This window comes from Aotus nancymaae, unplaced genomic scaffold (assembly GCF_030222135.1).
Source record: "Aotus nancymaae isolate 86718 unplaced genomic scaffold, 86718_ANA_hifiasm-v0.15.2.pri h1tg000062l, whole genome shotgun sequence".
NCBI lineage: Eukaryota > Metazoa > Chordata > Mammalia > Primates > Aotidae > Aotus > Aotus nancymaae.
In genome coordinates, this window is record NW_026988476.1 from 34246638 (window position 1) to 34264220 (window position 17583).

Here is a 17583-nt window from a genome sequence, read left to right on the forward strand (position 1 = left end):
TTAATCCATTGTTTCAGGTTTTTTAACAGCAGTAGATCTAGTCTGGCTTTCAATTTCTTCTTGAGTTTTAAGTTACATATTTTCTAGGTATTTGTCCATGTGTCCATTTCTTGTAAATTTTCAAATTTGTTGGCATAAAATTGTTCATAGTATGAGTATTTAAAAATCTATGTTATAACTGTACTTTGTCTCCCCCACCCCCTTTAAAAAAATTATTTATTTTGAGACAGAGTCTTGCCTGTCACTCGGGCTGGAGTAGAGTGGCATGATCTCAGCTCACTGCAACCTCCATCTCCCATGTTCACGTGATTCTCCTGCCTCAGCCTCCAGAGTAGCTGAGATTACAAGTGTGCACCACTATGCCTGGCCAATTTTTGTATTTTTTTAGTAGAGATGAGCTTTCACCATGTTGACCAGGCTGGTCTTGAACTCCTGGCTTCAACTGATCCACCTGCCTCAGCCTCCCAGAGTGCTGTGATTACAGGCGTGAGCCACTGCGCCTGGCCTTTGTCTCCCTTTTTATTCCTATCATTATTCATCTCCTCTTTTGTTCTTCTTTACAGAGTTTGTCTATTTTATCAGTCTTTTTAAATAACCATATATGTCAGGTTTTCTTCAGGAAATAGATGGTGTACTCAAACTGGATAATCTAATAAAGAGATATTTATAAAAGTATAGAAAGAGTATAGTGAAACCACAAGTAATAGCAGAATCCCCTGGGACTGGGACAAGAGGATGGAACAGTCACCAGAACCTGGAGACAGAGAAGGCTGCCTGGCTTCAGATAATGTCAGCATCTGTGCCATATGAGTGCCAGTGTGGCAGCCCTCTCCTAAATTACCCCCTTTCCCTCTGGATCTGGGATCTGCTCCCTCCCCTTGCCCCTGAGGTCTGGGGATGGGAATGGCTCCCCACCCTTGCTAGTTCCAGGGTGCTTCACCATCCTTTACGAGTTTCCCTTCACCCTGTTCACACCTTGGTGAATATTCCCTTCTGGACATGCTTCTCAGTTACACCACTTGAATGTACCATCTGCTTCCCGTCAGGACCATGACTGACACTGCTCTGTCACCAGCCTGCTGAGCCATTCTTTTCTTTGTCCTTGTTCAGCTTCAGGTTTACTCTCAGCAGTAAACCTTACCTCTTATGTTATGGAGAAAGTAGAGGCCACTGGGGCTGATCCACTTCAATTCATACTTGGAGGAAGTTATATCCAACCACAGGCCTCCTTGCCTTGCTTTCCCAGGTCGGGGGCCCTCCTCTTCTTCAAGTCCAGGCTCTCTTCCTGGATGCTTGGCCCTTCAGCCACTTCTCTCTGTGTCTTGAGCCTCTCTGTTTTCCGCTCTTTCTTTTTCTTAGAGTATAACATAGAAATGCATGTGTCCACTTCTTGGAGACAAATCTCTGTCTTGTTTTCATTTCTTATTTTTACTGCCCTTCATGTCTCTTCTACCCAACAAACCAAACATCTCCATTTCCTCATGTAATTCCTTTGACTGTTGCTTTCTGGCTTTTGACTCCATCATAGTGGTGGCAACAGGGACATTAACGCCGCTGATCATGTCCTCCTTGGATCTCTGTGCTCCACAGCTTTCCAACACTTGTCTCCTTGTTCTTTGAGTACCTCTTGCGCCATCTTTCTTTGGCCCCTTTCCCGCTCCCTTCGTCTTGTCCCATCCCTTGAATATCTGCTTCCTCAGGCTACTTCTCTGTCCTCTATATATCAAAGATCCTGAATCTGAGGATCCCCTGAAACTGTGTATATATTGGTGTGGTTTTCACTATGTTCATTTCTCTGGAAAGAGCATCCATAGCTTTTATCACATTCTCAAAGGGATCAAGGATCCCCAAAGGTTAAATCCTCTGCAACCTGGTATCCCTGGGCAATCTCATCTCACGCTGATGATTTCCAAGTTCTTTTGTCAGATTGGACGCCTCCCAGATTACAACACCTCAGTGTTTCTCATGTCCCATTCTTTATATAAAGCATAAGGCCCTGGGATTGTATTTGGAAACGCAGAGAAGTTTTCCCATGTTGCGGGCTAACAATGGACACTCAGAAGGACATTCAACCTCCAAAGCAGCAACCAATGATATATATCTGTGGAGAATGTCACACAGAAAATGAAATAAAATCTAGGGATCCGGCCGGGCGCGGTGGCTCAAGCCTGTAATCCCAGCACTTTGGGAGGCCGAGGCGGGTGGATCACGAGGTCGAGAGATCGAGACCATCCTAGTCAACATTGTGAAACCCCGTCTCTATTAATACAAAAAAATTAGCTGGGCACGGTGGCGCGTGCCTGTAATCCCAGCTACTCAGGAGGCTGAGGCAGGAGAATTGCCTGAACCCAGGAGGCGGAGGTTGCGGTGAGCCGAGATCGCGCCATTGCACTCCAGCCTGGGTAACAAGAGCGAGACTCCGTCTCAAAAAAAAAAAAAAAAAAAAAAATCTAGGGATCCAATCAGATGCAGAGAATGTGGATACAGAATAATGTACAAGAAAAGCACTAAAAGATTGGTCGTTTTTGATGCTTGATGAAACCTGGGAATTCAGAGGAATGTCTTCACGTATACTTAGATTTGCTCTCTCAATGTTTCTAATTGTCGTATGGCTTTCGATTTTGCATACAGTAGTTTCCCCTTATCTTCAGGGGATGCATCCCAAGGCCCCCAGTGGAGTCCTGAAACCTCAGATAGTACCAAACCTTTATACACCTTTTTTCTATATATACATACCGATGATAAAGTGTAATGTATAAATTAAGCATAGCAAGAGATTAATAAAATAGAACAATGATAACATACTGTAATAAAGTTATATGAATGTGGTTGGTCTTTCTTGCTCTCAAAATATCTTCTTATACAGTGTACAGTACTCACCTATTTTCGAATGTGGTTGACTACAGATAACTGAAACCACAGAAAGGAAACTTGGAATGAGTGAGGCACTGCTGTACTTAGGAATACAACTATATACATATGATTTTATTTTTAAGACCATATAGTATTTATCTACTAATATTTTGTATAAAGCAATTTTTTGTTCCATTACATGACTTTTTGTTTTACTCTATATGTAATCTGGCACACAATTAAGGGTAAAGTTGCTTACCCGAACCACACTTTTAATCAAAACCTAGAATCATCTGCAGTGCTTGTTAAAAATGCAAGTTTCTAGAACCCTCTGAAGTTCTGATTAAATTTATTGGAAACCAAAAAAAAAAAAAAAAAGCATAAGGCCCTTTACAATCTGACCCTGACTCTCATAGAGGGCAACCAGTCTCCTATCTTAAAGTTCTCTGCCTTTTAGATTGAGTTTCAGAAATAGTAAACCGCTTTTAGCTGCAAGGGGAAATTGGGGTTCCACTTGATTCTTCTCTCATAATTGCTGCGCACCAGGTTGTCCCTACCCTGGAGACCTCTTGCCCTTGGTCTGGGAACCACATTCAGTTGTTAAGGCAGCTTCCTGCCCAGCTCTGTCTTTTCAATGATATAGAAAGTGTGTATCTTAGCAGGTAATATGCTGTGCATTATGTCATATAAGCAAAATGAAGTTATAGAGTAAGAGTTTAATTGGAAGGTGATTTCAGAATTGTCTTTGTTGAACTGTCTTATTCTAATATTCTGATTATTCAAATGGGAAAAACAAACTCAGCTCAGGCTTCACCTGCTCCAGGAGGCCTTCTCAGATACTCTCGTCCCTTCCAGCCTGGGACAGGCGCCCGTATGTGTGCTCATTGATCCTTACGCCTTTTGCTCATATTGTACCTCCCATACTGTGCTGCCATTCTGTTTCTACATTTGACACTCCCACCTGCGAGCAGACATAGTCTTCACTTTTGAGCCCCTAGCACTTGACACAGTCTCTGGAACAGAGTAGGTTCTTAGTAGATGTTGACTGAGCTGAACTGGAATAAAAAAATTAGGGACCTTTCCCTGAGAGAGAGACTTCTTCAGGGGGGTTTCTTGCCAGCCACCTGGGTGTGTCCTACTCCAGCTGACTCCTCATATTGTTCCCAAGAAATTTCATTCTAAGAAACAAACCAGAGTATCTAAGTCAGAAATCATAAAAGAAAAGATATATAGATTTCGCTAAAGAAAGTAAAACTGGCCAGGTATGGTGGCCCACACCTGTAATTCCAGCACTTTGGGAGGCCAAGGTGGGTGGATCACGAGGTCAAGAAATTGAGATCATCCTGGTCAATATGGTGAAACCCTGTCTCTACTAAAAATACAAAAATGAGATTGGCGTGGTGGTGGGTGCCTGTAATCCCAGCTACTTGGGAAGCTGAGGCAGGAGAATGGCTTGAACCTGGGAGGTGGAGGTTGCAGTGAGCTGAGATTGTGCCACTGCACTCCAGCCTGGCGACAGAGCAAGACTCTGTCTCAAAAAAAAAAAGGTAAAACTTCTATATTAAAGACATATTTATGCCAAAGTAAATGCTAGATGGAGCAAAGATTTAAACATAAAAAAAAATCTCAAAAAGGTGGCTGAAAACATAGCCAAATACAAACAGCTCTGGTCTGCAGATCCAAGTAAGATCAATACAGAAAGTGGGTGATTTTTGCATTTCCAACTGAGGTACCTGGCTCATCTCATTGGGACTGGTTAGATAGTGGGTGCAGCCCACAGAGGGCAAGCGGAAACAAGGTGGGATATTGCCTCACCTGGGAAGTGCAAGGGGTTGGGGAACTCCCTCCCCAGCCAAGGGAAGCCACCAGGGACTGTGGTGTGAGGGACAGTGCTATCCAGCTCAGATAGTATGCTTTTCCCATGGTCTTCATAACCCGCAGACCAGGAGATTCCCCTGGGTGCCTATGCCACCAGGGCCCTGGGTTTCAAACACAAAACTGGGCGGCCATTAGCTTCAGGAGTTTTTTTTCATACTCCAGTGGTTTCTAGAATGCCAGTGAGACAGAACTGTTCACTCCCCTTGAAAAGGGGGTGAAACCAGGGAGACAAGTGGTCTGCTCAGTGGATCCCACTCCTACAGAGCCTAGCAAGTTAAGATCCACTGGCTTGAAATTCTCACTGCCAGCACAGCAGTCTGAAGTCAATCTGGGATGCTCAAGCTTAGTGGGGAGGCGGGAGGTGTCTGCCATTACCGAGGCTTAAGTAGGTGGTTTTTTCCCTTCACAATGTAAACAAAGCCACCAGGAAGTTAAAACTGGGCAGAGCCCACCACCACTTGACAAAGCTGCTGTAACCAGACTGCCTCTCTAGATTCCTCCTCTCTGGGCAGGCATCTCTGAAAGAAAGGCAGCAGCCCCAGTCAGGGTCTTATAGATAAAACTCCCATCTCCCTGGGATAGAGCACCTGGGGGAAGGGGCAGCTGTGGGTGCAGCTTCAGCAGACTTAAATGTTCCTGCATGCCAGCTCTGAAGAGAGCAGTGAATCTCCTAGCACAGCACTCGAGCTCTGCTAAGGGATAGACTGCCTCCTCAAGTGGATCCCTGACCCCTGCGCCTCCTGACCGGGAGACACCTCCTAGCAGGGGTCGACAGACACCTCATACAATTCCAAACAATTGAAAAGAGGGACTCCTCCCTAACTCATTTTATGAGGCCAGCAGCACATCAAAAAGCTTATCCACCATGATCAAGTTAGCTTCATCCCTGGGATGCACAGCTGGTCCAACATATGCAAATCAATAAACATAATCCATCACATAAACAGAACCAATAACAAAACCCACCTATTGTCTCAATAGATGCAGAAAAGGCCTTCAATAAAACTCAACACCCCTTCATGCTAAAAACTCTCAATAAACTAGGTATTGATGGAACACATCTCACAATAATAAGAACTACTTATGACAAACCCACAGCCAATATTATACTAAATGGGCAAAAGCTGGAAGCATTTGCTTCAAAAACCGGCACAAGACCAAGCACGCCCTCTCTCAACACTCCCATTCAACATAGTATTGGAAGATCTGGCCAGGGCAATCAGGCAAGAGAAAGAAATAAAGGTATTCAAATAGGAAGAGAGGAAGTCAAATTGTCTCTGTTTACAGATGACATGGTTGTATATTTAGAAAATGCCATAGTCTCAGCCTAAAGTCTCCTTAAGCTGATAAGCAACTTCAGCTAAGTCTCAGGATACAAAATCAATGTGCAAAAATCACAAGCATTCCTATATACCAATAACAGAGAGCCAAATCAGGAGTGAACTCCCATTCACAATTGCTACAGAGAATAAAATACCTAGGAAAACAACTTACAAGGGATGTGAAGGACCTCTTCAAGGAGAACTACAAACCACTGCTCAAGGAAATAAGAGAGAACACAAACAAATGAAGAAACATTCCATGCTCATGGATACAAAGAATCAATATGGTGAAAATGACCATACTGCCCAAAGTAATTTATAGATTCAATGCTATCCCCATCAATCTATCATTGACTTTCTTCATAGAATTAGAAAAAACTACTTTAAATTTCATATGGAACCAAAAAAGAGCCTGTATAGCCAAGACAATCCTAAGCAAAAAGAACAAAGCTGGAGGCATCATGTTACCTGACTTCAAACTATACTACAAGGCTACGGTAACCAAAATAGCATTGTACTGGTACCTAAATAGATATATAGACCAATTGAACAGAACAGACGCCTTAGAAATAATGCCACACATCTACAACCATCTGATCTTTGACAAACTTGACAAAAACAAGCAATGGGGAAAGGATTTCCTATTTAATAAATGATGTTGGGAAAACTGGCTAGCCATGTGCAGAAAACTGAAGCTGGACCCCTTCCTTACATCTTATACAAAAATTAACTCAAGATGGATTAAAGACTTAAACATAAGGCCTAAAACCATAAAAATCCTAGAAGAAAACCTAGGCAATATCATTTAGGACATAGGCATAGGCAAGGACTTCATGACTAAAACACCAAAAGCAACGGCAATAAAAGCCAAAATTAACAAATGGAATCTAATTAAACCAAAGAGCTTCTGCACAGCAAAAGAAACTATCATCAGTGTGAACAGGCAACCTACAGAATGGCAGAAAATTTTTGTAATCTATCCATTTGACAAGGGGCTAATATCCAGAATCTACAAGGAACTTAAACAAATATGCAAGAAAAAAACAAACAACTCCATCAAAAAGTGGGCAAAGGATATGAACAGAGACTTCTCAAAAGAAGACATTTATGCAGCCAATAAACATGAAAAAAAGCTCATCATCACTGGTCATTAGAGAAATGCAAATCAAAATCACAATGAGATACCATCTCATGCCTGTTAGAATGGTGATCATTAAAAAGTCAGGAAACGTCAGATGCTGGAGAGGGTGTGGAGAAACAAGTACATTTTTACACTGTTGGTGGGAGTGTAAATTCGATCAACCATTGTGGAAGACAGTGTGGCAATTCCTCAAGGATCTAGAACCAGAAATACCATTTGACCCAGCAATTCCATTACTAGTTATATACCCAAAAGATTATAAATCATTCTACTACAAAGAAACATGCACATGTATGTTTATTCCAGCAGTATTCACAATAGCAAAGACTTGGGACCAACCCAAATTCCCATCAATGATAGACTGGATAAAGAAAATGTGGCACATATACACCATGGAATACTATGCAGCCATAAAAAGGATGAGTTCATGTCCTTTGTAGGGACATGGATGAAGCTGGAAACCATCATTCTCAGTAAATTGACACAGGAACAGAAAACCAAACACTGCATGTTCTCACTCGTAAGTGGGTGCTGAACAATGAGAACGCACGGACACAGGGAAGGGAACATCACATACCAGGACCTGTTGTGGGGGTTGAGGACTCGGGGAGGGGTAGCTTTAGGAGAAATACCTAATGTAGATGACGAGTTGATGGGTGCAGCAAACCACCATGGCATGTGTATACCTATGTAACCAACCTGCACGTTCTGCACATGTATCCCAGAACTTAAAGTATACTAATAAAAAAAGTTTCAAAAATACTAAAAGAAAATATGTGAATTTTATTTTGACCTCTGAACTTTTTATTGGCCTCCTGCTCCTCAAAGAGTATCATGCTTCTGCTGGCTTAATGTCTCAGAACTTTGATGTCGTTGGTTTCAGACACCACTTTGCCATCTACTGTCTGTTTGGCGCTGGTCTTTTGGATGGTTTGCATGGAGTTGCTGCTGTCCAGGTCATCGCCAAGATTGAAGTCCTCACTATCTTCCAGCAGGTGGCATTAGATGGCAATCGCAGCCTCCAGCTTGACCTTGATGTTCAGCAGGGCCTCATAATCCTGGGCCTTGTGCTGTCCCTCTGCCCGGGTCTGTGCCAGCTCTGACTCCACATGCAGCAGGATTCCAGTGAACTGCTCTATCTGCAGGACATAGCGGGCCTCCACCTCTCTCAGGCTGTTCTCCAAGCTGGCCTTCAAATTTGTGATGGAGTCCAGGTTGATCTCCAAGGACTGGACTGTATGTCACAGCTCCGTGAGCATCATCTCAGCAGCTCCAACCTCAGCAAACTGCATGGTGATTACTGTGGTGCTCTCCTTCAGTCTGCTGAGACCAGTACTTGTCCAGCTCCTCTCGGTTCTTCCGAGCCAGCTTATCATATTGGGCCTGGATATCTGCCATGATCTTGGTGAGGTCCTGAGATTTGGGGGCATCTACCTCCATTGTCAACCTACAGCTGGCAATCTGGCTTGTAGGCCTTTTACTTCCTCTTTGTGGTTCTTCTTCATGAAGAGCAGCTCCTCCTTGAGAGCCTTGATCTCTGTCTCCAGCTGCAGCCAAGTGACATTGGCATTGTCAATGACCTTGAGGAGCCCATGGTTGTCACTTTCCACAGACTGGCGCATGGCCAGCTCTATCTCATACTTGACTTTAAAGTCATCAGCAGCAAGACCAGCATTGTTATTCTGCAGAATGATGTGGGCATTGTCCATAGTATTTGTGAAGATCTAAGCCCTCAGGTCCTCGATGATCTTAAAGTAATGGCTCCAGTCTCTGACCTGGGGTCCCTTCTTCTCCAGATGCTCCTGGATTTTGCTCTCCAGCTTCCAGTTCTTGGTCTCCAGGCCCCTCACTTTGTCCAGGTAGGAAGCCAGGTGGTCAGTCACGCTTTGCATGGTCTCCTTCTCATTCTGGATGCCTCCCATTCCTGCCAGACCCACAGCCATCTCCGCAGCCAGGCCCCCGAGTCCCATGCCGCCCCAGAAGCTGACGGAGTAGGACACAGAGATCCAGGAACCAGAGCCCCCGGTGCCTGCATAGATGCTGGCCGTGCTGCTGACTGGCCAGGCACCATAGCTGGGCACCTGGATGGAGCCCAGGGATCAGTAGTTGGTGGAGAAGGTGGAGCAAGTGGTGAAGTTCATGCTTTCTGGGGAGGAGAGCGAGAGGACAGGACTCAGGCTTTGCCAATGGTGAATGTTTTTTAAATGTAAAGAGGCACTTCTAACTATCACTCCAAAACCATAGGCCATGAAGGGTGGCTGACAAATTTGTCTACAAAAAAATTTAATATTTCTGATGGAAAATATAAAACCATAAACAAAGTCAAAATAACTTCTTTTTTTTGAGACTGGGTCTCACTGTGTTGCCAAGGCTGGAGGGCAATGGCACAGTCACAGCTCACTGCAGCCTCCACCTCCTGGGCTCAAGTGATTCTCCCACTTAGCTTCCCAAGTAGCTGGGACCACAGGCATACACCACCATACCTGGCTGGTTTGTCCAGGCTGCTCTTGAACTCCTGAGCTCAAGTGACCCTCCCATCTTGACCTCCCAAAGTGCCAGGATTACAGTCCTGGGCCACCATGCCTTTATTTTTATCTAGTAATCTTAAATTTACCTTTGAAAGTCATTTAAACAATCTTTAAGGTAAAAATTCTTTTTGTTGTTTTTGAAGATGTTAAGAGCTCAGAAAAGAGATATTTACGTTAAGCTCAGATCTTTTTAGCAATAGAACCTTCACAATTGCTTGTTATCACATATTATACAATCAGTAACCATGCCAAAATTAGCATAATGCTGTTGACAGATAACATAAAAATTCATTTGCTATTTTCTCTGACATTTACTTTAAAAATCCTATACTTTAGTTAAGTGCAAATGTCTGTTAACACAGAATGTCTGTGTTCTTATGGAGACTGAGAAATCTTTGACCATGCTTTTTACTTTTTCAAATAGAAAAACTGTCCCGATTTCAATAATAATTTAAATTTGTATTTTTAGTTAATTATAAAAATATGAGCTTTGGAGAATACAGGCTAAGTGTATAAAACTACTATTTTTTTACTGATATTTTATGTTAAAATATATTTGGTTATAAAAAACTCAAAAATGTTATTGTTTCTCAAAACTATGCCTCTATTTACATTGTAGGAAAGATGCATATATAGACAGAGAAAAGTTGAGACTTTGTCTACCAAAACTACGTTCAATCTATAATCAGATCATTCTCCAATTATTTATAACATCACATATAAAGACTTTCTTTGGTTAATCTATAACTGCCACACATACAGAGAAACTTCTGAGTAGAAGAAACTTTTAAAACAGATTGTGGCCAGGCATGGCAGCTCTCGCCTGTAATCCCAGTACTTTGGGAGGCCAAAGTGGGCAGATCACTTGAGGTTAGGAGTTTGAGACCAGACAGGCCAAAATAGCAAAGCCCCGTCTCTACTAAAAGTACAAAAATTAACTGGGTGTAGTGGCATGTTCCTATAATCCCAGCTACTTGGGAGGCTGAGGCATGAGAATTGCTTGAAGCTGGGAGGTGGAGGTTGCATTGAGCTGAGATCACGGCACTACTGCAGTCCAGCCAGAGCCACAGAGTGAGACACTTTCTCAAAATAATAATAACGATAATAATAATAAGTAAAGCTGGGCACAGTGGCATGTGCCCGTAGTCTCATCTACTCAGGAGGCTAAGGCAAGGCCAGCCTAGACAACATAGTGAGACCCTGTCCCAAATAAATAGATAAATAAATAAGATACAAAGTAAAACAAGGAGATACAATTGATGATAAGAACCAACTGGGGAAGAGTGTGGGGAGATGAGTACCTCCTTATTTTACAGTGAGAGGATAACCTAGTACAGACACTTTGGAGGCAGTTTCACAGTGTATACGCTGAATTATAACAGGACAAAACTGCAAACATCCTTAATACAGGATTAGGTTTTATAAATCGTCCTATTATAAAGACACATTACACGTATGTTCATTGTGGCACTGTCTACAATAGCAAAGATTTGGAATCGACCCAAATGCCCATCAAGGATAGACTGGATAAAGAAAATGTGGCACATATATGCCATGGAATACTATGCAGCCATAAAAAAGGATAAGTTCGTGTCTTTGCAGGGACATGGATGAATCTGGAAACCATCATTCTCAGCAAGCTGACACAAGAACAGAAAATCAAACACCGCATGTTCTCACTCATAAGTGAATGTTGAACAATGAGAACACATGGACAAAGGGAGGGGAACATCACACATTGGGGTCTGTTAGGGGTAGGGGGCTAGGGGAGGGATAACAGGAGAAATACCTAATGTAGGTGATGGGGGGGATGGAGGCAGCAAACCACCATAGCATGTGTATACCTATGTAACAATCCTGCAAGATCAGCACATGTACCCCGGAACTTAAAGTATAATTTAAAAAAATTCACACTTTTAATGTTGTCAAATAGTTTACATAACACAGAACATTGATCTGTTTCCTTAAAATTTGAAAAACAAAAATTACCAGTAAAATTATTTTTAAAATGTATGGCATGTTTACATAATGAAATACTGTGAACACATGAAAAAAAATATAGATCTCTATTTTTATAGAAATAGATATGCTGTCCATGATAAATGGTTAAATAAAAAGCAGTTTGCAGAGAAATCTATGCACAATGATTGCATCTTTGTAGCCATATATATTCATATTTATATCTGTATATGAATAGACAAAGAATAAACAATGCATTAGCAGTGGTTATTTTTGGTTGATAGAATAAGAGATAATTTAAATGTTTATCTTATCCTTACTTATATTGTCTGAAGTTTTCATAATGGCCATGAATTTTATAATTAGAAAAAATAAAGTTATGCGGATAAGGTTTGTAAAATAGCAAACAAAAAATACCCCAAAGACAAACAAGGGAAAAAAACCCAAAATACAAAAAAGCCAGCTCTGTTGGCACCTGCATCAGTCTAAAGGATAAAGTTCACATTCTTTTCCTTGATACTAAGGTCTTCTGCAGGCTCTTCCTCCAGACAGGGCTAATTTCCTGGTATCATAATCTATTTATAGCCTATAGCCAGAGCCTATGAGTTCACCAGAAGAGAAACTTTCCCCAGTGCTGAGGAGCTAGCAGGCACCCAGTAAAGAGTTCCTGAATGACTGTCGTGAGCATGGAGATCACATGGACAGGTTGGGGTCAGGTTGTAGAGGCGTTTAGGCCAGGCTAAGAAGAAGAAAGCCAAAACTTTACAACATCTTTGTTTTAGGGGCTGGAGGCCCCTCCTGTTACTCTTATCCCTCTTCAAGACTGGCAACAGCAGGTAGAGCAGGAGTGGTCTGACTCATTTGGAGTGTGGCATCTGAGAAATGGCCCAGAAATGGCAGCACTGGCAGAGTTTAGGCCTGTGATTCTCATGTAATGTGCTGGGCCCACATCACTGGGGCTAACTCAGCTGGGTTGGTGGCAGTGATAGGTGGGGAAGACCAGGGCTCCTGACCAAGCCAGGCTTCAGCAAAACTTCTATCTTCCCCAGCTGTGGAGCTGATGGTAACCTGCCTCCAACAGGAGTGTGCTCAGAATGCTCTGTGTGGTCAGAGACTAGTTAACCAAGAGATTGACTTGACTTGACTTGACTTTGAATAGGCAAGTATTTATACTGAACTAAGCTCCTGGAAACCAAGGCCAAGATGTCTAGGATTCTGGAAAAAGGGGATAAACTAATTTTCTATTGCTGCTGTAAAAAATTTCCAAAAACTTGGTGGCTTAAGAAAACAGTTTATCATTTTGTATTTCTGTAGCCCACAAGTCCAACACAAATTTCATGGGCTAAAAGTCAAGGTAGCAGCAGAGCAGCATTCCCTTCTGGAGACTGTATGGGAGAACCCATGTCCTTGGCTTTTCTACCTTCTAGAGGCCGCCTGCATCCCTTGATTCATGGCCAGTTCCTTCATTGTCAAAGCCAGCTTGTTGCATCTCTGACCACTCTTCTGCAGTCACGTCTCCCTCTGACTACAGTCAGGAAAAGTTCTCTGCTTTAAAGGACCTGCGTGATTATACTGGGCCTACCCAAATAATCCCTGATAATCTCCTTGTTAAAAGGTCTTTAACCTTAACTATTCTGCCAAATCCCCTATACCGTATAATGTTTCTGCAGCTTCTGGGGCATTATTCTGCCTAATACAAGACATAATACAGAGAAAAGTCCAAAAATTGTTCTGTTTTTTTAGACGGAGTCTTGCTCTGTCACCTAGGCTGGAGCGCAATGACGCAATCTCAGCTCACTTCAACCTCTGGCTCCCGGGTTCAAGCGATTCTCCCGCCTCAGCCTCCCAAGTAGCTGGGATTACAGGGATATGCCACCACGCTTGGCTAATTTTTTTTGTACTTTTAGTAGAGATGGGGTTTCACCATGTTGGCCAGGCTGGTCTTGAACACCTGACCTCAGGTAATCTGCCAGCCTTGGCCTCCCAAGGTGCTGGGATTCATACCCGGCCTAAAAATGTTGATAATTAGAAGCCAGTTCTGTATCAAATGACATGGAAAATATCAATATTTTATTAAATTAAGATAAGCAAATTCAATATATATATATATATATAATAATCCTAATTTTGTGAACCTTCCCTTCCCCTACTAAACTCTGAGTTATGTGCTCACTGAGCCACCTCCTGCCTGTCATGGCCTGACTTCTGGGGATAGATAGTGGAACCACCTCACCCACTCACACTTGCAGGGCATTGGATGAGCAGAGGGGCAGTCCCACCTCAGGTTTTGCTGTCATTGGTCATTAGATAAATAGATTTTTGGCTAATTTGACATATGATAAATTGTCTTTTAGCAAACTCATTTGTGGCAAGTTGATCCACAGTTAAAACAGAATAGCAATGATGATAAGAAATAATGAAATAAAGACAGTCACAGCTTTTTTATCTCGGAAGTCCCCTATCTCTCACTAAAGAGAGAGCTGTTTCCCTTTCTCTCCTTTTTTTTTTTTTTTGCCTGTTAAACCTCTGCCCCTAAACTCCTTGTGTGTGTTAATCTCCTAAATTTTCCTGGTGTGAGACTACGAACCCTGGGTATTTACCCCAGTCAACATAGCCATTTCTTATTGAGGACCTTGTCCAGGATATCAAGGTACTACATTCACTGAAAGGAGTCAAGGAAACTTATAAGCTTTTGCCTACATTTTAGACTAACCCTGCTTATTCCTGTGAATCAAGTGATGCTCTGCAACTTGGAAGAAACCAAAAGGGATGGCAACATCTGGTGGAGGCAAACCACCGTTACAACCCATTGGAATGGCTGACAACAATCTAACTCCAAATGGTACGGCAGACAGAACCACACATGGACACACTCTTTCTTCTGAGGACCCTTAGATCGACCCCAGGAGGAGCCCGAGCTGCTGTTCCCCACGCAATGCCCCTTTCAGCAGGAAGTAGCCAGAAAGAGTCATCATCCAAAACCCCCTAAAAGCAGTTAGGGTTACCACTCCAGAGCGGGGAATGACACAGGAGTTAAGAAGAAATTAATTAGGCGAGGGGGCCGGGTGCGGTGGCTCACGCCTGTAATCCCAGCACTTTGGGAGGCCCAGGCTGGTGGATCACGAGGTCAAGAGATCAAGACCATCCTGGTCAACATGGTGAAACCCCGTCTCTACTAAGAATACAAAAAATTAGCTGGGCATGGTGGCGCGTGCCTGTAATTCCAGCTACTCAGGAGGCTGAGGCAGGAGAATTGCCTGAACCCAGGAAGCGGAGGTTGCGGTGAGCCGAGATTGCGCCATTGCACTCCAGCCTGTGTAACAAGAGCGAAACTCTGTCTCAAAAAAAAAAAAAAAAAAAAAAAAAAAAATTAATCAATTAGATAGTGAGGGTACGGAAGTCCTCGGTAAGATTTTCCTTTTAAAGAAAAGCAGCCCCAAATTGTTTTCCTTTCTAGCAAAGAGCAGCCTGTAAAATTGAGCTGCAGACATAGATGCCTGCAGTTGTGCCAATCATGTTCAAGATGGTGGCTCCATCTTCCCTTCTCTTTGTCAGCCACGTGTATAGTAAGGAGCAGATAAGATGGCAGCAGACAAGAGGGAAGTTCAAGGGGAAAGTTCATGTGCATAATAAGATTAGGGTGGAGTGGCCAGCCTTCCCCCCATGCTATATAAAGATCATATCTGATCGAACCAATCTTTGAGCCCTATGTAAATCAGATATTGCCTCCTAAAGCCTGATCTACCTCCAACTGGCCTTTTCCTCTGGAAGTCCCCTCTCTCTCACTAGAGAGAGAGCTGTTTTCCTTTCTCTTTGTTTTGCCTATTATTAAGCCTCCACTCCTAAAATCAAAACAAAAACAAAAACAGTCACAAACTCACCAAGTTCTGTTTACTCCTGTGGCGTTGCCTGCTTCTTCTGTGTCTATGATGGATCTGTGGACACATCTCTCATCATTTTCTGCTGTTTATTCTGTTTTAAATTTCTGATTCTTTACCAAATAATTATTCCTGGTTTCCTCACGGTCCTGTTTTAGGGGAAGAGTTCAGAAACGTCCAAATCACCATAAAGAGCACCTGACTGGAAGCAGGTCTAACAGTGTCAGGGGGGCAGCCAGAAAGGACTCCACACTAACTGGCCAGAGGCAAGTGTCAGCTCCACAAACTGGAAAGTGGGAAGCTATGGCTGAGAAGCATTTGTCAAGAGGGAAAAAGAATATTTGGAGGAGAGCTGATTTTTAATAGTGCTGCATGGAATCCAAGGCAAGATAGAAAATATCCAGGTTAGAATTCTGCAGTTTTAAGTAGGAAGTGAGATGAAGATCCAAGCACTGTACCTACAAGGGAAAACATCCCTAAAGGAGGCTGTGCGAGTAATTTAGTAACTGGGTATAGTTTTCCCCAGGGATGATGCCCAATTCCTATCACTCCCACACAATTAAGAGATTTTGGCTTAAACATTTACCTAATCCATTTCTGCATCCAAGCTGACAGGTGATGCTACCTCTGATTCCTTTTATGCTTTTAGTGGGTGTTAAGTTCTAAACAAATGATAAGAATAGTCTTTGTAGTTACACTTTTTAAGTCCCCACCTTCCAAACCATGTACAATATATATTCATGGACAGATAAGCACCAAACCTTGACAATGGTTTCTGAGGGGAGGAGAGTGAGATGGGAGGGGACAGATGAGGGGAACTTGCACGTTTACTTGGTAGACCTCTAACTGTTTGCATTTTTACAACACTCATATATTCACTTATTGGGCTTATAATTAAGGATAAATAATACATTTAAAACTATGGTTATTACTCGAAGAGGATTTGGGAGAAATTAGGATTTTATATTTCTGTACTGCTTGATTTTTTTTCATCAAGTTTGTAGAATTTTCCCAGTAAAATCAAACTGGCATCTGATAGACTGCAATGGTTACACAGAAGCCTGTGAGACAGGTTCTCTGCCTACCGGATACTTTAACTCTCAACTTTTGTCTTTCCACTCATTCTCCTGCAAATAAAGATGATAGTACTTGCCTCATATGGATCTTGGGAAATTTTTTTCCCCTCCAGTGTATGGTGTCTGACTATTTACTGCCAATTAAAAAAAAATCTCTCTCTCTTCTCTCTCTGTTCCATTTTTTTGCGGCCTGTTGCTCATTATGCAACAGCTCTCAAATCTGAAAAGTCAGTCAGGCTGAACATCTTAGGTTGCTGCTCATAAATTAATTATTGGGCTGATTTTAATCACAGATTGGAATCTCCTGGTTGGTGGGGTCTGGTATCTTCTGCTCTGAATTCCTTATAAGTACTTACATTTGCCACAAAGCCTGCACTCAACCAAAATTTGCTGAATTTAGTAGAATTAACACATAAAATTGAGGATTTTGAGTTCCAAAACAAATTTAACCAGGAGGTACTTTGGAGCAGGTAACAATCTTCAAACTCCTTAAATTATACCATTTAACAATGGTTTTAACCTTCCTCCTCCTCCTTCTCCTCCTTCTTCCTCTTGTTCTTCTTCCTCCTCCTCTTCTTCCTCCTTTTCTCTTCCTCCTCCTTTTCTTCTTTCTTCTTTCTTTTCTTCTTCTTCTTCCTCCTCCTCCTCTCTTCTAGATCTCTCAAGAATGCATTCACTATTGCAAGGACCGCACCAAGCCATGAGGGATCCACCCCCATGGTCCAAACACCTTTCACCAGGCCCCACCTCCAATACTAGGGATTACAATTCAACATGAGATTTGGGTAGGGGCAAATATTGAAACTATATCAGTTGGTATTAGTCCTTCTTCATATGTTTAGTAACATTTAGCAGTAAAGCCACAGAGTCCTGGGCTTTTGTTACTTGTTATTTGTTCTGGTTTTGGATTTCTTCAAGGTTCAATCTTGGTAGGTTGTATGTGTCTAG

At 42.4% G+C, this 17583-nt stretch overlaps 1 pseudogene; it reads right to left on the minus strand.

Moving 5' to 3' along the window:
- Window positions 1-7717: 7717 nt before the first annotated feature.
- On the minus strand, window positions 7718-15640 carry LOC105710083 (keratin, type I cytoskeletal 18-like; annotated as a pseudogene).
- Between the last annotated feature and the right edge of the window lie 1943 nt (window positions 15641-17583).